General features: G+C 43.1%; 1 protein-coding gene and 1 long non-coding RNA gene across 3 annotated transcripts in view; both read left to right on the top strand.

The window, feature by feature from the left end:
• Positions 1-150: 150 nt before the first annotated feature.
• On the top strand, positions 151-8,937 carry LOC133342242 (uncharacterized). Its single transcript, XR_009755108.1, has 3 exons — positions 151-281; positions 3,656-3,757; positions 5,511-8,937. It is a non-coding gene; the product is annotated as an uncharacterized LOC133342242 (long non-coding RNA).
• Positions 8,938-18,086: 9,149 nt separating this feature from the next.
• Positions 18,087-24,115, top strand: part of LOC133342241 (zinc transporter ZIP13-like) — a 31,148-nt gene continuing 25,119 nt past the window's right edge. Inside the window, exon 1 of one of the 2 annotated variants that reach the window (XM_061551268.1) lies at positions 18,087-18,198. The gene's annotated coding sequence lies outside the window, so the exon portion shown is untranslated. Of the gene's footprint in view, positions 18,199-23,422; positions 23,573-24,115 lie in introns of those variants that run through there. The other variant, XM_061551267.1, reaches the window with a different exon arrangement.

Below are 24,115 nucleotides of genomic sequence, written 5' to 3'. Positions count from 1 at the left end.
ATTTCTATTAAAGGAAGATGCAACCAGAAAGCAAATTTATCTGGAACTGGTTCACCACTGTTAGCGTTTCCTCGCTGCTGTGCCAGGTTTTTACACTGCTACCAATGCAGGCCTCTTAAGCATGACCGTTAACCATGATCTTGCCTTCACGCATTCAGCAGCCTGTGGAGAAGAGTGCCCCTGAGGTCCATGCCCCCGAGGTCCCTGCACAGAGCCCCCCAGCCGCGAGCCTCGCAGGTGCCGCCCAGAGCAGCGACGTGCCCCCAGGCATTCTGTACAAGGTGAGGGCTTCGTCTGCCGGGTTGGAGCGTGAAAGTTACAAACGACAGCTTGGAAGTACAGTCATACCTCGGTATACGACCGCTTTGGAATACGTCGAATTTGGTGTATGTGTTTTGGCGAGAAAAAAATGTCTTGGGATACGACGTCTTGCTTGGGATACGACGCGCTTGCTAGAACTTGTATGGGTCGGGAGGAGTCACCGCGTACCCGCGTATACCCCGTTCACGAATCCTCCCCTTCCTCACCACCATCCTCGTAGGCTATCAACTTTTATTTCAATTTATTTTAATTTATTATGCATTATTTTAACTCTATGTATGCATTTTAGTAATAGTAGTGTCTAAATTATTTTATACAACCCCCATTAATGTATAATTAAGCCATATAAAATATAATTTCTTATACTCTGGAATGGATTATTTCCGTTCCCTTTAGTTCTTTTGGAAAAAATTCGTTTTGGTGGACGTCATTTCGTGGAAGTCCTACCTTCTGGAACGAATAAACCGACTTATACCGAGGTACCACTATACAGGTCTCCCTTACTTTATGCAGTAGATGCTGTCCAAAAAGAGGGGGGGGGGGGCGCACAGCGAAACCACGCGAAGAGACGGCTGCCTGCCGAGCAGCGCATGCAGTGCTGTATGCACACAATGTTGTCCCACGTGCGACCACATCGCTTGCATACGAGTGATTCAACCCCGTATCGCGAATTTTAGGTAGAAATAGGTTAGCCGCATATTGCACAATCTGAACCAGATAAAGCAAGGACATCTTTATATAGATAGGTGACCGTCAATCATTAGTCGTAAACTGCCCATTGAGATTAGACATCTTTTTTCATAGTCAATATGGGCTTAATATGTAAAGCAAAACAGCAAACACATTCAAATGTGAGTACCAAATATGCAGAAACACCGTTTTAACATTTACAATGGAATTAGTGTAAAATACTTATAATTAATCACAGCCCTTTTGTCAAATAACGTATTGATGAAGGTCTCCTTGCGCTGGAGTTAGGGTTAGTAGGAGCAGAGTGGGGGAGGCTCGGACCATATCACTCGGCGCTGATGTTAGCCATGGCTGGGGTAAGACTGGGTGCAATGCATGAACCAATGCGCCACTGCTCACCTACTATAGATAGTGAATGTGTTACTCCTCATGATACTGTAGATAGGGAGTAAGCCCACTACGCTACAAACCCAGTGATCCGAGTTTGAATCCCACCTCACGGCCACCACCAGTGGCGATTATCTGAACCGGTCTAGGGCCTCCCCTAGGTTGACTCAGCCTCAGATGAATTGCATGGTGTGTGAACATCGCAACTCGGGATACAAAGGCGGTCGGGCGTGCTACTGGCCACCCACGCCCTTGTGTGCTGTGCCAGCCTTCATAGGTCCTACTTGCTAACAGCATATCCCCCAAGAGTGTGTTAAGGTTATACGGGGGGGGGAGGGAGTTTTGTCTTGGATAGATGGCGAGCTGATCCAGAACCACTGACTTGAGACCCTGGGTTTGAATGTAGGCAACCATCCGTGATTAATCTGGGTTCTCAACTTAACAAATTTATGGTCTCAGCCTAGTTACCAGTTAATGCTCCAACACTCAATATTTACTTGCGCACAGATTATTCCTGATATTTGAGAGGTCACGTTTTCATTACGATAGACACTTGGTGAACACTCTGGAGCCGTTCTCTGATGCAAGGTTGTGCACTGTTTACTGTGAGCGTTACACGCGAAAATCTGTCGTCCAGTAAAAATGATGCCGATCACACAATTGAACTATAATTTGGAAGAAATTAAGTGATTTAAGGAATCCTCCTGATGTCACGGTTTATGCAGGGTATTTATGTATAACGAGCAGGAACCCGCGGAACTTCTGCCACAAAGGGATAGCGAATATGTTCGTTTTACCTTTAGTTTTTAATGTTTACGACATTTTAATATTTCAGCAGCTCAATTCATTTTGAAGTTATTATTTAACATTTAATTTAAATTTAGTTTTCGTATTTTTTTTGCAATTAGTGTTTTCCACTCTTGCATCTATTGATGTCTTAACCCCCCCCTCTCCTCACCACTCCTGCATCTCTGGATGTGATCACTTCCTGTCCTGCACCTCACCCGTGTCACGTGACATCAACCCCTCTCCCCACCACCCCCGTGTTTTGTGACGTCACTCCCTCTCCTCAGCAACTCGCCACAATCTCTAGTGATGTCACCCCCCCCTCTCCTCACCACCTTCAACATATTGTGACGGTATCATATCTGTCAACCCCTTATCAGTGCTTACCTTATTACAGACTAATTCAGACCTTATTGGTCACCCCGTGCCCTTATACATTTCAACGTCGTCCTACAAAGTCCCATCACAAGGGAAGAAACACAAACATAGTTTTTGTTGTTGCCCGTATTGAAACGGCTGTATGCCGTGTGAACTTGAAAACTCAAATTCCCTGTACAAGAATACGGGTAAAGCATATGGGTTGACAGGTATGTCATCACCCCCCCCTCTTCCCGACCTCACTCCAAACTGGAATGACGTCTGTACTCCTCTCCCCAACACCGCAGTGTCTCTGAGGTTATCAGCCCCTCCACTCCAGCCCAATCATCAACCCCTCCTCTTCGCCTCACCAGGGTGGCATGATGTCAAACCACTCCCACCTTGCCACCCAGCCAAACTTATGTTCTTCTTTCCATGTATGTCCCGGAGCATTACAGACAGACAAACACGCATATTAATGTATAGAGATAATGATAAGTTTAACTTGTAATACACGCGCAGTAATTATTCACTCTTGAAGAGATAGAATACAATTTAGAGGTTCAAGGAACCACAGATAGGAAGGCAGCCACACTGTGATTTCCCAAGCTCTGCAGTTTCTTTAAATTAAGGTATTAGCCACTTGATGAGTCTTCTTGGTTCTCTCGGTAAAGTCACGTAGAAGGGAAATATTAAAATAATAAAAATAAACATAATTGTGAGAATTTTATTTTATTATGTTTTATTTTTATTATTTTATTATTTCCCTTCTACGTGACTTTACCAAAAGAACCAAGAAGATGAATCCCTGCAGTCACGAAAGCTTGAAATCGATACTTAATGAGTGGTTCCATGTGGGAGGAAACCGGAGCACTGGAGTAATCCATACATGAAAGGGGGCAACACTCTATCCCATACAGACAAAATAGGTGGAGTCCAGGTTTTTGGTCTACAGCATTCTCGTGGCAAGCCAGGGTATGGCTCTTCGATGCGCACGGGAAGGGAATTTGACAACATCTGTGTGATCCACAAACCCACGCTGCCTCAGAAGTGCTGAATTTTCGGAAGAGATTAACATGCTTGTGGTGGCATCCCGTTCTCTCCGTGTTCCTAGGTGCAGGCCCAGCACAACTACACGGCTCTGGATTCGGACGAATTGGGCCTCCATCTTGGAGATGTGGTGTTCGTACTGCCCCCCGACAGTGGTGACGAGCAGGTAGAAAACCTTTATGTCTGGATACTGGCGTTAAACAGCTTAAAGACGATCGCTACGTTGCACGCTTTCAGATGCGATTATGTGGCCGTCTGGAACGCTCTTCCGATATTAAGAAGCCACTAGAGCTATGCACTTTTAAATTTATATTGAAAACTCATTTATTTATAACTGCTTTTTATTTAGTTTGTTGTCCTTCCACCTCCGATTAGGATGGTTGGCTACGTACGATGCGAAAAAAAGTTCAACATACATACATAAAGTGGTTTTATCCGCGCAAGTTTAAGGAAGGTTCAGCCTAGAGATATCATATATCTCAAAGTACCGATCATATAGATCTAATATTGTGGATACATACCTTGGCTTTTTGCTTCCTGGGGTGTCCAACATGAGTTTTAAGTTTCATAAATGAGCAGTCATAAAAAGTGAATCAACTGCTGGACGAGGGCCTCCCCACACTACTCGTCACGGAGGATTATCAGACCACACTTCACCATGCTGGTCAGTGTGGGTTGGTGAAGGTGGGGAACATATAAGCTGGAGTATAATACAGTACAACAATTGGTTTATCTGCACCCCGCCCTCCACGGTCACACACAAAGTGGTACCCCAGACGAATGAAGGGATGTGTTTGAACCCAAATGGTTATTTGGACACGTAATTTTTAGATGGTGAGTGAAGCTCACGGGCACCATCTAAACAGTTAAATGAGGCATCTATTCAAATGTTTGTCAGTATTCTGTCACAGGGTAAAAAGCCCTCCGATATGTTTGTGTTTTGGTACTGCCCCAGTTGGTGTTATAATGCCTATGAGATAAAGGGGAATGAGGCAAGTGAGCCATAGCTGATATTTGATTTAAGGACCACGATAAATCCCTGTACTCTGTATCTTCATCAAGTGGACATTTTAGTGCTTGACGTGCATCCCCGTATAGATGGTATAAACTTAATATATGTTATTTTGGTGAGTTATTTCAGTTTGATTTCAGTTTCATTTCGTAGGTATAACCCTGTGAGCCATGCGGCTCTTGACTCGGGTGCAACCGCAACAAAACAAAAACATGAACGAGAAACATCTTAAAGTGACCACACGCAACAGAAAACTCCTGGGAAAAAACAGCAAAGTTGTGAGCAGTACAATAAATAAGCAAGGGTTTGTATCAGCGACAAAGAAAAATAAAATTACATCAAGGTTCATCAGCCAAAAAACATTTTTGGGCCAGTGTTTTATAACAGCATGTTGTGTCAGCAAAATAACCTTGGACCAGTTTCAAATGTGAGTCTCATCTGCTGGGTATGGCGTGTATCACGAATGCTGCTGTCTTGACCTAATGTTACAGGCACCGTGACCTCCATGAATAACATGGGGCCCATTTATTTAAATACAGCAACATCAGCGAACCCAGAAGATAACCCCTTTGCTGCTGGAGTGTTATTTTATGAACCCTTGAAATTGTTTGCTGACACAAAGTCTCCTGACAACTGATGTGGTTGAGAGTTCACTGCAATGTTTTACGTAATCTTCAGCCATCACACCTTCATCTTAATATCCCGCAGATAAAACTGTCACTCTTCTGAGACAAGCAATAGATTTGCTGCCCGGTGTGCACTTTTAGATGTTATGCTGCATAATAAGTGGATGGTTCGCAGGCTTAATTCCCTACGGACGTAATTTGTGCGATGACGTACACTTGCGTGTCTACGTAAGCTATCTTTTGGTCCACAACCCCACCTGCCTGTGTGTTTGCACTCGCAGGATTCCGGCTGGCTTCTGGGCATCAAGGAAGCTGACTGGATCACTCACAAAGATCTTGATGGACACAAGGGTGTGTTTCCAGAAAACTTCACCGTGCGCGTAGACTAAGCGCCACTCCAAGAGACTCGCGCACTAGTAATGATGTGCTGCCTCGGCAAATTGCGAGTAATACAGATATGAAAGTAAACTAGCCAGCCATCTGTTTAAACCCTTCAATGAAAAGGCGTTTAACTGGTTGAACAGTTTTCCTTCCGTATCAATGAGTTCCCAGTGGCGTTTCAGACTGATTTGAAATGTACTCGCTGGAAAAAAGTCTGTGGTTTGCTTTGATTGAACAAAATGCGACGAGATACATTGATTTGGGTGGTCTGTTGATCGATAATTTAAATGTTATTTCATTTTGCCAATTAAACAGTTGTCTTCGCCTGTTCATGTATTCATTTAAACAATTAGCTTATTAAAGGAAAGTCATCTCATGGTAGCTTAGTGACTAATTAGGATGCAGTGTTTAAAAACACGTCACTCGCTTGTGACGTCTGTAAAACCAGAGGTGTGTACCAACTTGCCACCCGGCGATTCGATATTTTCTTCCGATTTGGGAGTCGCAATTCGATTGAAGAATGTATTTCCTTGTTTGTACCGTCTCGTTCGTTATCCTGTGTATGTTCGATCTTGTTCGTTCAATGAGCCTAACGTTCATTCGTATACAATTTAGCAGCTTATGGCGCCATCCATTTAGTACGTGCGCATGGAGGGGGGAGGGGTTAACCATAATGCGTACGCTTGCGGATGGGGGGGTCTACTGACAATGTACGTACGCATAGGAAAGGGGGGGGGGGGTGAAGCCTCGATAATTTGTCTTCAAATGAGGTAGAGGGGGAGGGGTCAAGTTTTCACAGATTTTTGCATACGTACTAAATGGATGGCCCCTATTTTAGTAGATTAATCGTCTGCTTAATCTTAAAGGCCACTTGGCTTTTTTTCCCTTCGCTGTTTACCTCGCACCACTTAGAGCAGGATGACTTACTGTTTGATTGACATTTCTGGCGTTTAACTTGAAAATCATTCAAGTTCACGATTGAAAAAAACCCATTAGTAGCATTGTGTGACTCATTGTTAATTTATCTGAATCACATAGACGATCGGTAATAAACATCCATTTGATTTGCGATAAACCTACTGTCATTTGAGAAGGAGAGTTGTGATCGAGCAACTTGATACATTTAAAACAACACTATATAACCACCGTCAACACCGTTCATGAAATCTCAATAATAAGAATGAGAAGTCTGCCTTCTCAGACGAGCAATGTGGCAGTGCTCACCTTAACTGCCAGTCCTAAGCCAGTTGTGGAAATTCTGTATGCAGTACCTTTGGTGGAGGCCATTATCTCAATTAAACAAGCATTGTAGACCTGGTAGCTGTCCTAATTTTCGCCACCCTGAAAGAATGATGGGCCCGAATTTAATTTGCAATCTTCCAATTCTGAGCGAGGCGTCCCAACCACAGCGCCACCTCGCCAGAAAGCAATGAGAATAGGGCTGGTGCATCTCCATTTAGCTGTGAAACTAACACGACCGTAGCACCGATTACAGGCTCCCAGTCTTTGGGGTGGCCTTGCATCATTGTGACTTCTATAACTTTGTAGCTCTTCGATGCGCTTACCGGTTGTACCGCTAGTTGTTCGGAACTAATGTCCGATGTTTGATTCCACATGCTGAGAACTTCTCCAGGAACTGAATTGAGCTGGCAGAACGAGCTCCCAGCGTGTGGAGTGAAACGTCGGACGCCAAACCAAAATGTCACAATCCGAAAACAAGTCTGAGAGCCAAGCAGCACAACCGTGAACACTTTCGCTCATGAGCATAATTGGCCATTTGAAAATGTTTGTATTTGAAAATAGCTACTGTGTGGTAAACCCAAAAACCAGCACATTCGTCAATAACAGTGGCCTTCAAAGAAAAATGTGTAATACGTGATGTTTCAGATAATGGCCCTTCTTCAAAACACATGTCGCCTATTATGTTATTTTCTTTTAAGGCCACGGTGTGATTGATGAACGAGTTGAGTTTTTTTTGTTAATTGTCCTTGTGCACCACTGCCAAAGACTGCATCACCACATAATTTGTGTATCTGTGTAATAAGATCAACTCACATTGTTTGGTAATGATTGATTTCAGGACGACAGCAGGCCACCCCATGCTTTACCTTGTGACGTCCCATGTGCAAATTGTTTCAGAAGCTTCGCTTTTAAATTGACAAATACAAGTGCAATAGTATTCTTACCTAATGCATGTGGTTAAGACTTCTGTTCTTATCTGGTAGTGTAACAACAATGTACTCGGTGAACTTTATTTATAACAGCGCTTATCTCGACACTGCTAATGTTATCGCAAGGGCTTCTGATTTTGACACCACAGTTTCCGTAACTTCATGTGGGACATGTCAGCATCCTTGAATGTAACCTGTTAATGTATTGTCATTGATGAATCCACTTGATGTTTGTGGAAATGGGCAAAAAAGCAGACACCAGCCTCGTGGTCCTACGTTTACTCAAACTAGATATATTTTCCTTGGGTTCACCGCTCTAATGAGTAACCAATGCTGCTCCATTGGGGTTGTCAACACTGGATTAACTAGTAATGCATTAGCTCCTCCAGTTGTGATTGTAGATTTAAAGCAGCGGTTGCACATTGTGGTTTAAATTTCAAATTGTGCATGCCAATGAGGATTGCAGAAGGCAAATTATCTGGATAGGGGGTGTATTGTCAGTGAGAAAGTGAAGGCTTGCTGAAGGGATTATGTTGGGAAGTAAATGCCAAGCGGTAGAGAAATGTAAAGCGCTGCTTGACGAATTGAAGATGGAGCCCGTTATGCCAAAATCTGTATGTTTAACTTCTTTCGCACCGTACGTAGTCAACCGTGCTAATTGGAGGTGCGGGGGGAAGGACAACAAACTCAACACAAAACAGTGAAGAGGAAATCGCAAGATCAGAGAAGGCTGAGGAAACTTGAAACAAGAATCTGCCCTTGGGCAGATAACTCGACGACAGATAGACATAACACCGCGTGTCACAATGCCAGCTCTCGCTGCCCGACGTGGGTACGCGTTTGCCATGCGATACCAACCACCGTGTGCGTGGAGTGCACAGTGGCTTCATTCGCAGTACGGGATATAAAAATGATAGGTGATATAAAAAAAAGTTGGGCGTGGCGAAGGCGAGTTGAGAAAAGTTGATGTGGAATATCGCACTTGCATTGTTGACCCGCGAAAGCAATAAGCAACCCCTGTTAAGCATGTGTATTGTACCGGGAAATGTTACATGCCCAAACGTCTGCTGATAGTACAATATAGTGAAGTTCGCGTTGACTTTATGTGCCGAATGTAGCATTGTTTCTCGTTCCTGTTATTAAATGTGTGCATGTACCAGTGACCCGATGACGTTTTCTTTCTACCTACGTTAGAAGTAAAGCAATACCAACTCACAGAAACACTCAACACGGTCGTCTATACCACTGCATGTGGCCTTAAAATAAAAAAATAAAAATGTGTGCTGTAAAGGGACATTGCCCGCATCGTCACCTATTTTGTATATTTTTATTTTAAGGCCATGGTATTTACAAATATGTTGAGTTTTGTCAATTTGTTAACGTTTGTTCAACTACAAACAGCAAATGAAACTAATCTTCTAAAAACTAAACTTTTCTTTTACTAGGTAAGGCCCACTGAACTATACAGCTTTTTACAGAAGTGACCTGGCCACAAATGATAACTCAACGAAGTCACTAATCACGTGGAAGTTTATAGCAGCCGATTACTCTGAATGCATGCTTCTAAATGTGAACGGAAAACACGAAGGAACCAGAGAAAATTCCACGCGACCACGGGGACAACATGAAAACTCCAAACATACAACAGGCGTCATGGTCGGGATCAAACCAACGTCCTGTATCAGGGCCGTCCATAAATGACGTCACGCACCTTATGTGGGGGGGGGGGGGGGTGTTGAGAAATGTGACGTCACATCAAAATGCGCAACTTTAAATAAAATAAGTATAACCCGTAAAAACTAAGTTTTTCACTATAAATCCTTTATATGCGTGGCGGCTAGAGTCCTCTCGTCCTCTGGCTTGAGATGGCTGCCACCTATGGGTCAGATGATTGTCTGCCAGTATTAAGCAATTGGTAATTAAATATTTAATTTATTTTCCCTAAAAAGTGTAAAATTTTGGGAAAAAATTTCACGAACATTAATTGTCTCGCACAACGAGTCTGTGTGCAAAATGTCAGCTCGATTGGATCACGGGAAGTGGGTTAAAAAACGACCGAAAGATTTGCACGGTCGTAAGCAAGCAAGCAAGCGAACTTAATATAAAGGATCTAATAAGACAACACGTTCTACTTAGTTAAATAGACTTTTTAATAAAGGTTTTCTCCTACAACATCAGAGTGCAGCACCACATTAAATACGCACTACAGTGACAATAGTTTAAACCGATTGAAGCATGTTTTATTTTCAAAATGGAAATATGGTTTTGGGGGGGTGGGGGCAGAGCTTTGTGACGTCATATTTGAGGGGGGTCTGACTGTTTACGGCGTGTGACGAGGTGGGGTCAAAAATCGTTCAAAATTGCGTGACGTCATTTATGGACGGCCCCATACCAGGCGAGGTAGTTAACATGTTAAATCCCCCCACACCGCCTCTGTCCACCCTGGGGTATATATGCGTACATCGCAGTTATAGTGAGGTACAGCGTGGGTATTCCCACCTCTTCCGAGGAAACGTTTGTCCATCGTCAGAGAGTCGGCCTCACTACCACCCGAGAGCCGTCATTCACTGCAAGGTCCGTGGGCCACTGGCGGCCCCTCGTGGCCTTTAGTGCGGCCCCTGACGTGCGGCCCCCGACAATACACAACAACACGTGACAACACCCCCCATCGTACTGTCAACCGCAATGGTTTCAAATATGTGACGGCCCTCAACACTGATGTCTTATGGGCGAAAGTGCCCCCCCCCCCCCCACCTGAAAATGAGTGAATGACACTGCTCTAAAGCTTTTTCTAGTGGAGGCCATTCCGTCAGCCTCGGCAAATAATTGCAGGGATGCATCTTCAAATATGTGACGGCCCTCAACATTGATGTCTTATGGGCGAAAGTGCCACTACCCCCCTCCCTGAAAATGAGTGAAGAACACTGCTCTAATGCTTTTTCTCGTCGAGGCCATTCCGTCAGCCTCGGCAAATAATTGCAGGGATGCATCTTCAAATATGTGACGACCCTCAACACTGATGTCTTATGGGCGAAAGTGCCACCACCCCCCCTCCCTGAAAATGAGTGAAGAACACTGCTCTAAAGCTTTTTCTAGTGGAGGCCATTCCGTCAGCCTCGGCAAGAAATTGCAGGGATGCATCTTCACCTTTTTTTTCTCTTCCAATATTCGTAATCAGCCACGGTCGATTCGCTGCTGGATGAAGGCTTTCGCACGCCGTCGCCATCTCTCTCGACCTCGCGTGCCTCAATCTGTCCGTGCGTGATGTGATCGACCATCGCTCCATCTCTGTGTCCGTCCTCTCGGACGGGTTCTCGTCTTTGGCTGCACATCCGACACCAGTTTCATCCAACTGATTATCACCCCATCTATCGTTATTCCAGCCCAAGTTCCACTCACTCTTACTGAGTCTTTATTGTAGGTTATGTCCTACATTCTCTGATCCACTTGTTCAGTGTAATTGCTAACATGCACTCCCCACGGCTCTTAGGGCGTGTTTAAACTCTGTGTTCCATTGGGTAGTATCGATTTTTCTCATGCCAGAGCTGCAACAATGAACTGATTGAAAACATTTGCAGGCACAGTTTCAGACGAGACACAAATATGCGTCAGAAGCACACAGACGTTTTGCGTTATGCAAAAACCATCAGCATTTTCTGAAGAAGCGCATTGTGATCATGGTGCCTTAGGTCAGCATCAAAATAAAATGTGAGCAAATGTGACCGGCAGTGATGCAGATAAATTGTGGACCGATTTCGGCATAATTCTATATTACTCATCGGCAAGAGTATAGAGTCACCGATGCTCACTGATAGAGAGTTTGTCTCGTCATCATTACGAACCATGGCCAGATAGCCCGTAGATAGAAAATAACAAAATTAAAATAAAAAATAATAAAATTAAACAAATTTAATAAAAAAAATAAAAATCTTGATTTGAAGCTTTCGTGCTTGCAGGAATCCATCGAAACGTCGTGATTTATTATTTTTTGTTTTATTAAATTTTTCTACCCACGTGACTTTACCGAAAGAAACTAAAAATCACGACGTTTCGATCGCAACACGAGCGGTCGTCATCAGGTGGAGAGAAAAAGCGGGTGGGGGGGGGGTAAGCCTCTAAATGCAACTGTTTATAGAGTTTTAGAAGTGGGCGAAGCCCAAGTGTCAGAACTAAGTGGTTTGGGCACAATAGTCTACGTCAGCAGTGGATAGAGCATCCTATAGAGATGGAGTCTAGGCCATGATAGAGCAAAAGCTATAGAGATGAAGCATAGGCCAGCAGCGGATCGCGCATGCAGTAGGCATGGTGGACTAGAGGTAGTCTAGCCCAGCAGTGGATAGAGCAGGGCTCCTCACCTTAGCTCTCACCCCAGCAGTTGCAGGCGGAATGAGTGGAGCAGGTTGTGTGAGGGGTTAAGAAGCTGGTGAGCATCGGAGAGTGTTAAAAATGGAAACATTACAGCAGTTACGACTTAAAACTGGTTGATAACGTCATTCCAGTGATTGCTGAGTTTGTACCCGTCATCTCGGTTGAAATTGTGCCTACGTTTGTATATATATTTAAAATTTTCCTATTTTTCCTTTTATTATTTTCTATCTACGTGACTTTTACCGAAAGAACCAACGAATATGAATTCCTGCAGTCACGAAAGTTTTAAGTCAAAATTTCATAATTTGTTTCCCACTTTCCTCTGTCTTGTGTCAATTTGCCCAAGTAGTGCCACATCTTTTTGGCACAAATCTCTTGTGTCGCCAAGATGGTCTCGGTTAGGTCTTCCTCTCTTTCCGGTTCTTTACATTTTTCCGAACAATACACTTTTAATACTGGTAGGAACCTCCTGGTTACACCAGCCCACAGGGGATTATTGTGTCCGTCCGTCCATCGTGCATCCAAAAATGGGAGGGTTGGGGCTGGGTGGAGAGTGGAAGGTGGGGAGGGGCTGGGTGGGGAGGGTGGGGAGGGGCTGGGTGGGGAGGGGAGGGTGGGAGAGGTGGGGCTGGGTGGGGAGGGGCTGGTCACCCCGTGGTGCCCTTATAAAACTCAACGTTTAACCTACTCACGCCGGCTTGTGCCCGCCCTCACAGTCGGGCATATTTGCGGAATACACCACGCCGCCGTTGACCCTGGCCATTGACCGAGCAACCCAACGTTCCTACCAGCTCCCTCCGCAGGAATGTGTTTTTCCTGCTGTCCATCCTGCATGTGTCCAAATAGTGTCAGTTTCCTTCTGTATCAGGTCATATTCTACGTGCAAACTTTTTTTATTCTAAGTTGGTCACTATTTTGATCAAGATTAGATGTGGCATTCTTCTGTAGCAATACATTTCGAGTGCCAATATTTTATCTCTGTCAATCTTTTTTTAATTTCCAAGCTTCGCAGACATACAAAGCTGTACTGAACACGCACGTTCTTAAGATGTTCAGTTTGGTCGTGTAGTCTGTCTCTGGGAAATATCTATGTGGAGTCCCCACATTCATACGATATGAACCCATTAGCTTGACGAATATCAACAACAATCACATCTGTAAATGACCAGAACCCCCCACCATCCCCACCCCATCATGTCCAGAATAAAAATGCAGGCTGGAAAATCGTCAGTTTTAAGCAGCACATATAAATAATATATTTCCATTCTCGTGTCCCTCCAGCAATTATATTACTTTACCCTACCTCCGTAATGGAAACATTCGATGTTAAGTGGTGTCCTTATGATTCATAGAATGTGTTACAGTTTATAAATCACTCGAAATGCGCCCTAACACGCCTCCTCTCGCTAGAACTCGCTAGAAACTTAGCAGGATTTGAGCATGGATAAGCGCCCAAATGGGTGACCGTCACGGACGAACGGGTTGTCATAGATGGATGCTAACACGACCTTAAAAATAAATACAATCGGTGACGTTTCGGGCAATGACCCTTCGTCACAGGCCAGAGAGGTAGAATTACTGTTGTTAAGGCCACAGTGATATTGACGAATGCGTTTTAGTTTGTTTTGGCATGGACGATTCTGCCAATGCCGCATCACCCGAGAAATCGTGTCCGTGAGAGGTCAGTGCAGCAAATCCTGATTCTTAACTTGTTTTCTTCCAAGGATGTTGAACTTCTTTCGCACGTAGCCAACCGTGCTAATCGGCGCTGCGTCTTTGCTCTCCGCCTTGGTCATCCTGCACTGGCCGGCGTGGTGAAGTATGGTCACAAAGACAAAGACCCCCCCCCCTTATAACCTTAACAGACAGTGCATAAAATCCGTGATCTGATTCCATCTGTGAAGGATGTCGTTCCTGACTTACAGTATCCTGGAGTCTACAAATTGAGTTGCATTTGTGGTGATTGCTACATTGGAGAAACGAAACGTCATGTTTCTGATCGTGTCCGCGAGCACAAATCAGATCTGAAACACGGCAGAACTGATTCTTCGGCCGTTGCCGATCATTGCTACAACTCGGTGGGCTCTCATGAAATTGTCTTTTCCAAGACCAAGATTCTCTGCAAACCTCCTGGCTACCATCAAAGGTTTGTACACGAAGCCATACAAATATACAAACACAGACATAATTTCAACCGTGATGATGATTACAAACTGAGTAATCATTGGAAAGATGTGATTAACCATGCAAAAAAGATTTAACTACACTTATTTGAACCATCTTATTTGACAGAAAACTATTGCAGGTTACTGATGGACAGCCAGTTGTTTCACCAGGTTTAGCTTTCTACCAGGTTTAGCTTTCTTCTTTTTTCACACTTTTATTATGTAGGCTAGGCGTAGTCACAAACCGAACCTCTCCATAATAAAGGCTCAGTCTTTTGTTATGCAGTCTATTCATAGTCTCAAACCGCACCTTACCATAATAATATAGAGTGGGCCATCCCTGCCCCTTCCCCTCAACCATTATATATACGGAGTGGTATCTCCTGTAATCTCTCATTTACTTGATACAGCTGTCGGGCTGTGACGGTTCCACCTGAAGACGGAAGCTTGTGTTGCTTCCGAAACGTCGTGATTTTTATTTTATTTTACTTTTATTAATTTTAATGTTTTACCTACGTGACTTTACCGAAAAAACCTAAGAATATGAATACCTTAACAGACTGTAGGGGCAAGTGTTGTTAGCGAGCACCTATTAAGGCACACGCTGGGGTGGGTGGCCAGGACCACGCCCGGCCGTCTTTGTCTCCCCAGTGGCGATGTTTGCACACCGCACTAGGTAGTCATTTGAGGCTGAGCCGACCTGGGGGTTCAGGTAATCGTCACTGTGGTATTGGCCGTGAGCGCCACCGCTCGCCACATCCCTCCACGACCCGTAGAGGCGTGGGGAGGCCCCTCATCCAGCAGTGGATCGACGTGTACAGCAGTTAAATGAATTGCTCTTTAACACGTTAGGGGCCGTCCATAAATGACGTCACGCACCTATGGGGGGGGGTCAGACATTTGTGACGAGGGGGGGATTTTAGAAATGTGACGTCACATCAAAATGCGCAACTTTAAATAAATATATCTTTTTGGTTCTTTCGGTAAAGTCACGTAGAAGGGAAGTAATAAAATAATAAAAATAAAACATAATAAAATAATTTTCACGACGTTTCGGCCACAACGCAAGCAGCCGTCCTCAGGTGGAGAACAGGTCCGTCAAGTAGACAGAGTCTGAATGGCACGCCCCAGGCTTGGAGCGACTATTTATGCTGGGATGGAGGGGCGAAGAGCGTCTTGACAAAATAATGTATTACCTTAGAGTCGCGGCATCTCTTCAGAAAGGTGAGAGACTCGATTAGCTGAGCCTTCTTATCACGGAGCTTGTTGAAGGATCTCAAAGTTATGTGGAATCCTTCCCCGTAGAGGCGGTTAAATTTCGATTTAAAGCGCAGCGCCACATTAAATACGCACTACAATGACAATAGTTTAAGGCGATTTGAAGCATGTTTTATTTTCAGAATGGAAATGTGTATTTTTTTTTTGGGGGGGGGGCAGAGCTTTGTGACGTCATATTTGAGGGGGGTCTGATTTTTTGTGTGACCGGGGGGGGGTCAAAAATCGTCCAAAATCGCGTGACGTCATTTATGGACGGCCCCTTATGTATTTACACCTCCAGCGAAAGACTTGAGTTGGGCTTTAACCCTCCTCAAAATTAATTGGTCGAGGAATAGATCAATAAGGTACATGAGGCTGCTGCGGATAAACAAATATTGAGCGAACTATTAATCATATTCACGAAGTTTGGGCCACGGTGGAATGTTTCGCGAGTGTTGTGTTGGCCAACTTAATATTATACTCTTAGGTTTTTTCGGTAAAGTCACGTAGGTAAAAAAAATAGAAATAATAGAAATAATTGTATTATTATTTCTATTACTTTTATTCTTTTTTATTTCTATTTGTTTACCTACGTGACTTTACCGAAAAAACCTAAGAGTATGAATCCTTGCAGTCACGAAAGCTTCAAATCTAGAATCAACTTAATATTCATGAGTTTTGAAGCGGCCAACTTAATATTCATGAGTAGCGGCCAACTTAATATTCACGAGTTTTGAAGCGGCCAACTTAATATTCATGATCTTAGGTTTTTTCGGTAAAGTCACGTAGGGAAAAAAGAAAAATAATAAATTATTAAAAATAATTTTAGCCCCACCCACCCCCCAACACCTTCCATTCATTGGCTACCACATTCAGATAAGCTCCTCCCCCCTCCCCCTTAAATTGTATTTAAGAGCTCGTCTCTTGGAATTTTGCCTCACTTGATACAGTAAATCTAGCTGTGACGGTCCCACCTGATGAAGGAGACTTGTGTTGCCTCCGAAACGTCGTGATTTATTATTTTATTTATATTATTATTTCTATTATTTTTATTTTTTATTATTTTTATTTAATTTTTTTACCTACGTGATTTTACCGAAAAAAACCTAAGTGTATGAATCCTTGCAGTCACGAAAGCTTCAAATCTAGAATTCATATTCATGAGTTTTGAAGCGGCCAACTTAATATTCATGAGTTTTGAAGCGGCCAACTTAATATTCATGAGTTTTGAAGAGGCCTTCTAAATATTCATGAGTCTTGAAGCGGCTAACTTAATATTCATGAGTTTTGAAGCGGCCAACTTAATATTCATGAGTCTTGAAGCGGCCAACTTAATATTCATGAGTCTTGAAGCGGCCAACTTAATATTCATGACATTTGAAGCGGCCAACTTAATATTCATGACTTTTGAAGCGCCAACTTAATATTCATGAGTTTTGAAGTGGGCTACTAAATATTCATGAGTTTAGAAGCGGCCAACTTAATATTTATGAGTCTTGAAGCGGCCTACTAAATATTCATGAGTTTTGAAGTGGCAACTTAATATTCATGAGTTTTGAAGCGGCCAACTTAATATTCATGAGTTTTGAAGTGGGCTACTAAATATTCATGAGTTTTGAAGTGGCAACTTAATATTCATGAGTTTTGAAGCGGCCAACTTAATATTCATGAGTTTTGAAGTGGGCTACTAAATATTCATGAGTTTAGAAGCGGCGAACTAAATATTCATGAGTTTTGAAGCGGCCAACTTAATATTCATGAGTTTTGAAGTGGGCTACTAAATATTCATGAGTTTTGAAGTGGCAACTTAATATTCATGAGTTTTGAAGCGGCCAACTTAATATTCATGAGTTTTGAAGTGGCCTACTAAATATTCATGAGTTTTGAAGCGGCCAACTTAATATTCATGAGTTTTGAAGTGGCCTACTAAATATTCATGAGTCTTGAAGCGGCCAACTTAATATTCATGAGTCTTGAAGCGGCCTACTAAATATTCATGAGTTTTGAAGCGGCCAACTTAATATTCATGACTTTTGAAGCGCCAACTTAATATTCATGAGTTTTGAAGCGGCCTACTAAATATTCATGAGTCTTGAAGCGGCCAACTTAATATTCATGACTTTTGAAGCGCCAACTTAATATTCATGAGTTTTGAAGTGGCCTACTAAATATTCATGAGTCTTGAAGCGGCCAACTTAATATTCATGAGTCTTGAAGTGGCCTACTAAATATTCATGAGTTTTGAAGCGGCCAACTTAATATTCATGAGTCTTGAAGCGGCCTACTAAATATTCATGAGTTTTGAAGAGGCCAACTTAATATTCATGAGTCTTGAAGCGGCCAACTTAATATTCATGACTTTTGAAGCGCCAACTTAATATTCATGAGTTTTGAAGTGGCCTACTAAATATTCATGAGTCTTGAAGCGGCCAACTTAATATTCATGAGTCTTGAAGTGGCCTACTAAATATTCATGAGTTTTGAAGCGGCCAACTTAATATTCACGAGGGAGGGAGTCGCTCTGAGGATTTCGCCCGCTCGGTGATGCCAGCGAGCAAGTTCTGAAAGTTGACTGGGGAGTGAAGGACGGTGAAGTGTTATTAAAGAGCAGCAACATCTACTCCAAGGTAGGCTTCGTGGTAAATCTCCCGCAAGTGTTCGCGCTTTAACAAATACAAAGCCAAGGTTTCGGCAGCCGAGATTTAAACTTTTTTTCTCCTAAAATCACGAACGTCTCTGTAACGTTACGTAGTAAACTTACGGATTAATGTATTGTTTTACATATATATGTATACGTACAAAATAAACCCGTTTAATTAGGTTTTTGTTTAAAAAAAGTTTAATTGATCAGCGTCTTGGTTGTGGCGCGGAGTTTGCGTGGTCGATGGACGCACTTGGCCGTCTGTTGACCGGCGGCCTAGCCGCAGGCTTCCCGCGAGAAATATCAGGCGAGACCGGTGATGGCCCAACTGTCCCCGGGCGCAGAGATAAGTCGTGGAAATTCCACATTACTATGGCAGAGGGAAGTCTGTTACACAGGACCACCACTGTTGGCTTACCGCAAAGTGGTGCTCGTTTTATTGACCATGGGGATGTTATCTTACAGAGTTTGTGGCTTGTTGGTAGAGAGATGCGTGTGTACGTATGTGTTGAACTTTTTTCGCACCGTACGTAGACGACCTGGCTAATGGGAGGTGCATTAATGCTTTTTTTTATATTTTTGGTGTAAATTACACGTTAGCACGTCGGGGCCAGTACGTCCGTCTGACGGTCACTGTTTACTTTCCACAATTTTCACGGAGGGAGTGATGATTGTGCCATGTCGCAGTGATGTGATTGTCAGTCCACTTGCCCTAATAACAACCACACACGGATTGGTGATGTATGGGATACAGAACTAATATTTTAACAGATTCCCCACGAACACGATAGGGGGTAAATCACTGCTAAAATAATTTATTCCGAAGCCTCTACGTCGCCCACCAATCTCAAACACGTATTTACGTTTATTCACAAACCCTTCTAAAGGCGCGTTAGACATCTGTGATGTTTCTGTAAACGGATCACTGTATATCAGAATCAGAATCGTCGGAATATACTGAAGGAATCAGATGAGCTATAAAGCTCTTTCACAGACGTGTACCAGCCATTACTCATTCCACTGCCTTCCCACGTCGCGTCCGTCGTGCGGTTTGTTTGACCATACTTCACCTCGCTGGTCAGTGCTGGTTCCTGATGAGGGGAACGATTTAGACATCACCGGTCACTAATATTAACTGTAGCCGGGGGGATAAAAATACAGCGTTTAGTTTAAATACCTAGCAAAAATAAATTACAAGAAAAACTACATCGACATTAAATACAAGCAAAATAGTACAACATGTTAATTTCAATCATTTTTCAAAGGCTAAATTGAGCAGTTGCGTCGTTTTTGTTCACGCATGTTAAAATAAATGTAACATATATGTAAGTATGGCGCTAGCGTTAATTTAACCACCATGCGAACCAATATCGCAGTCCACGGAATGTTTGAGATTCCCCCCCCCCCCTTCTCGTTTAATAATTCGGCACAAGCTAAGGTAGGGTGAGAAAGAAATCAACTTGGGGAATTGTTCACGCACACCAGGCACGGGAGCCTGAACCACCAGTTGTGCATAGGGAGCCTTTTCGTGGCACATTCATTCCTGGGCGGGGAGGGAGGGTGGGTGGGAGCTGCGTTTATAGCCGGGGTGGAGTGAGATGCCAGGGGGCCTGAGTTTGGGGGCTTGTGGTTTTTGGTGGCTTGGCCTGAGAAAGGAATAAAGGGGCCCACAGAGGGGTCCAGACAAGGGGGGCCTAAGTGACCCCAGCTTTAGGTGAAGGGGTCTCACTCTGAATTGGATAAAGAGGGTCTGTATGTTGAACTTATTTCGCAGTGTACGTAGCCAACCGCGCTTAGTGGAGGTGTGGTTCAGAAGGGAACCCTGGCTCACACACACACTGATGTTGAAATAAAGTGGTTTGTTTGTGTTTGCAGTAACTTGAGTCATTTTATAATTTTTGCTTGAGTGGGGTGGCACAGTGGGTAGGGTGGCACAGTGGGTAGGGTGATGCCCTGAATCTACCGAACTGAGTTAGATTCCAGGCCGTGGCTAACATTAGTGGTGAGTGATCGATAAATGGGTCTTGGTACCCCTCCCCTCAACCGTTTTAACAACGTGCATTGATGTGCGTGATGACGCATTGTGAAACAACCCCGTGATCGACATGGCATGGAGATGTAGTGACAAAATAACCTTCACAAGTAAAAGATAACGTGGTCTCTTTGTTTTCAAGTGAGAAAATAGGGTGACACATCTCAATTTGAGTATCTGAGCTGGTGTTGCAAATTTCACATTTCAGTGGTGGTCAGTTCTTAACATCTCCATCATTTGTTATTTAAAAAAATAGCTCGTCATGCTGTACATCTCAAGGCACCAAAGCAAAAAGGGTATTTGAGACAATTACTCAGCAAAAAAGTGGATGTAGACGAAGTGGAAAGGCAACAGGAGCAGACATTATATGTGTTATTCCTATAATATTTGAATAGCCCCTCATAGGGTTTTAAATTTCAAGTTGGGTTCATCAGTGCACTGTTCTTTTGTTGGGTCACGTTCGTACCACGTGGCATCTAACCAGGTTGTGAGAAATTCCCTAATCAAGCAAGCTGCGCTTCACACATATCAGATGTCCTGTGCCCACCACACTTGCTACGTGACTTATTAAGAGTATTATCCACCCCGGGCCCACCCTGAGAATTATATGTCACGCCACCTTCTGCGATTGCTACCTGAGTAGCATTATTATTTCGTCAACAGGAGGATTTAAGGACATTGTCGTTGTGAGTCATCACAGCTAGTACTGCTTATTCTGCCACAGCACCAAATTGCTTTCTTCTGTCACGTCACACATCTGCTGTTCACCTCTCACCCAACCCTTGAAGTCTGATCATAGAGCATCTCACCATCTGGCTTTAGGTCTTCACGACGGTCACTGACCTCTGGTTTCCACTCCAATGTCTGCCTTGGGAACATGTCATCCTCGATCCTGCGCAAACATCCCACCCATCACAACCTCTTCCTGATTATGTCTACAACGCTGTCCTGACAAGTTTTCCTCTAACTTTCAACTTACTTTCCCTCTACTGGCGTGACATTCCTCACATTCTGTACACAAGCCAAAAGCTCCTGTCTGTGTGTGTGCACGCCACAGTCCTGTCAGAAAATTCGGGAAAAAATCCTTAATAAGATCACAAGCACCCATGCTTCAGTTATTCCGTGTAAGAATGTAACACGATTTTACGTATAGAGGGCTGACATTTCTCTCGACATTTAAATGTTAACCTTCATCACTTGGTTGCATAGACGTAGAACGCACGCACATTTTTAAAACTACATTTGCCAATTCATGAAATCATCCGCATTTCTGGTTATTGTGCAGTTTTTGCTCACGTGAAAAGGTCCATTAAATGTCCTCATTTGGCGTCCTTTCAACAGTACTGGCAGCAATAGCAGGAACATTGTGTGGTGCAGTGAAAGGCATTGGTAAATAAACAATAGTTAAGTGTGGAAATAGTGCAGCTGTTTTGATTAAAAATGTCACGAACAGAGTAGCTAGCTTTTCACACGTTTCCATTTGTAGCATTTATAGTCATAGAGACATTATACCACAGAGTTATTAGCAGTTGGAAGCAGATATTAATGTTGGTTTACTACCATTTTTTACCATTATTCTTATGTTGAAATTGTGTCATGTAATAAGAACAAAATCCATTTTGGGCTCTCAAAGTCACAGCTAGTAGTGGACAACTGTTTATGAAACAACGAGCTTTACGACCTGGCTTCGCCCGAGACTTGGATTCTTTCTTGATTTGAAGCTTTCGTGACTGCAGGAATGTATACTCTTTGTTGGTTCTTTCGGTAAAGACACGTACGCGGAGGGTGTGGGGGATGTGTGACGTCTGCAGGCACGCTGCGTAACGCTGCCGCATGCGGGTGACATCACAGATGTGACGTCAACGCTCACTTGGCGTGCAAAATATATGCACTATTGCGCCCCCCCCCCCCCCCCCCCCCCAAATACAAAAGTCTATTTTTATACGTTTTGCATTGTGTACAGTCTGGAAGCTACCCACATGCCAAATTTCAAGTTTATTGCATGTCGGAAGTATGCTAAACATTTCGAACAGACACACCTTTTCACAAATTTCCCTTTTATATATATAGATAGCCCTGGAAGTAAAATCAGTTTATTTCGGGTAATGCCTAAGACTCTTCTTTCGTACGGCTGATGTTGTAGATGCAGAGGAACAACTGTCATTTCACATTCAGCTGGTCAAGCCAGATAGCTGTGATAACTCCTTCGTATTTGTGGATCGGGTATTGCGTCATTCTATGTCGTATATGAGGTGGAAGATGGCAGCCTTCACGCGGAGAACTCTGTTAGAGAAATTACGACAAATTCTTTCAAATCGGCGACCGAACATCGAATATGGATCATTGATCTCCCGGTGTCCAGAGCAACAACAAGGCCCAAGATGAAGCCGTGGAACTACATTAGCCCTCTTTATCCACCATCGGGGCACACCTTTAAAATGCCCTCTACAGAGTGTTTGACACACCTCAATAAAACCAAAGACTTTTGTTAATGTTCATAACTTGAATAAACCAAATTTATTGAAAACACCTATTTTATAATTGTGGATTTTTTAAATACAATAATTGTTAACAATAAAACCAAACACTTTTGTTAATGTTCATAACTTGAATAAACCCTAATTTATTGAAAGCACCTATTTTATAATTGTGGATTTTTTATATACAATAATTGTTAACAATAAAACCAAACACTTTTGTTAATGTTCATAACTTGAATAAACCAAATTTATTGAAAACACCTATTTTATAATTGTGGATGTTTTAAATACAATAATTGTTAACAATGAAACCAAACACTTTTGTTAATGTTCATAACTTGAATAAACCCAAGTTTATTGAAAACACCTATTTGATAATTGTGGGAATTTTTATGCAATAATTGGTAACTGGGCTGAGACAATCGACAAGTTACGTTAATCTGCAGGCTGTTCTCTGGCATGCAGAGTTGCGCTGCTTTGAGAGAGATCCGAACCGTTACTTCATGTCATGAAATTATGCCGAAAGCACAATTTAAATACATTTAGATGAAAAGCTGTTTAATCGTAAGAAAAATATCAGATTCATCACAGGTGGCTGAACTGGGAGTCCAGCCCAGGTCCGAGGGGCGTGTTGGCTCAGTGCTTTGACAGTATTAGCACCCTGAGCCACCTGGCCACCTCCCCATCATCATCATCATCTGCGTGGCGCTTAGCTGGTTACTGCAGAACCAAACACACAGGCTCAAGCGAGCGCCCACTGATGATTTGGGCTCTGTTGTAAAGAGCAGTGTCTCGGCTGAAGCGAGCAAAGCGTGGAGGCTTCTGCAACGTCGTCAGTGACAGCCGAGGTATTTTACATGTCTGTTCTGTGTATTTTACTGAAAAGTCTGTCTGGAGAAAAGGTCAGCAGCATTTTGAGTTGGCATGATCAGTCTGTATTTAAATAGATTACGAGGTTTTTCACGGGAATGATGGTGAGCAAAAATGAATTGGCGTTAAAAGTGAACGGAGCAAAGGCGTAAAAGCTTGAGTCATCGTCAGATTTGGTCCTGTAGATTCTGAACAACTTTTTAAAATGCTATTTAATAGTCGACTCAACAGTCTTGTAGTCTTACGTGATATATTTCAAGTGTTCTTACACTATCGCTGTGTTTTGTAACAAAATGTGACATTTGCATTGGAATGCTTATTGAGAGGAGTGGCGGTATAACAACTGAGTTGTTGTGACTACGGAACTGGGCTCTTTGCCTCGCGTGCGACAAACGTTTGATCTATAAACAAAACCCATGTGTTATTAAATCCAACGGCTCGGCATTTTTAATGACTTGCATACACATGTCCAGATGGCTCAGTGGTCAGAGTGCTGGAATCACAATTCGAATGTATTTCAA

Source organism: Lethenteron reissneri, chromosome 14 (assembly GCF_015708825.2).
Source record: "Lethenteron reissneri isolate LAM-NWPU_2019-01 chromosome 14, ASM1570882v1, whole genome shotgun sequence".
Lineage (NCBI taxonomy): Eukaryota > Metazoa > Chordata > Hyperoartia > Petromyzontiformes > Petromyzontidae > Lethenteron > Lethenteron reissneri.
Note: the sequence above shows the minus strand (reverse complement) of the source record. Positions and strands in the feature narration are given on the sequence as shown.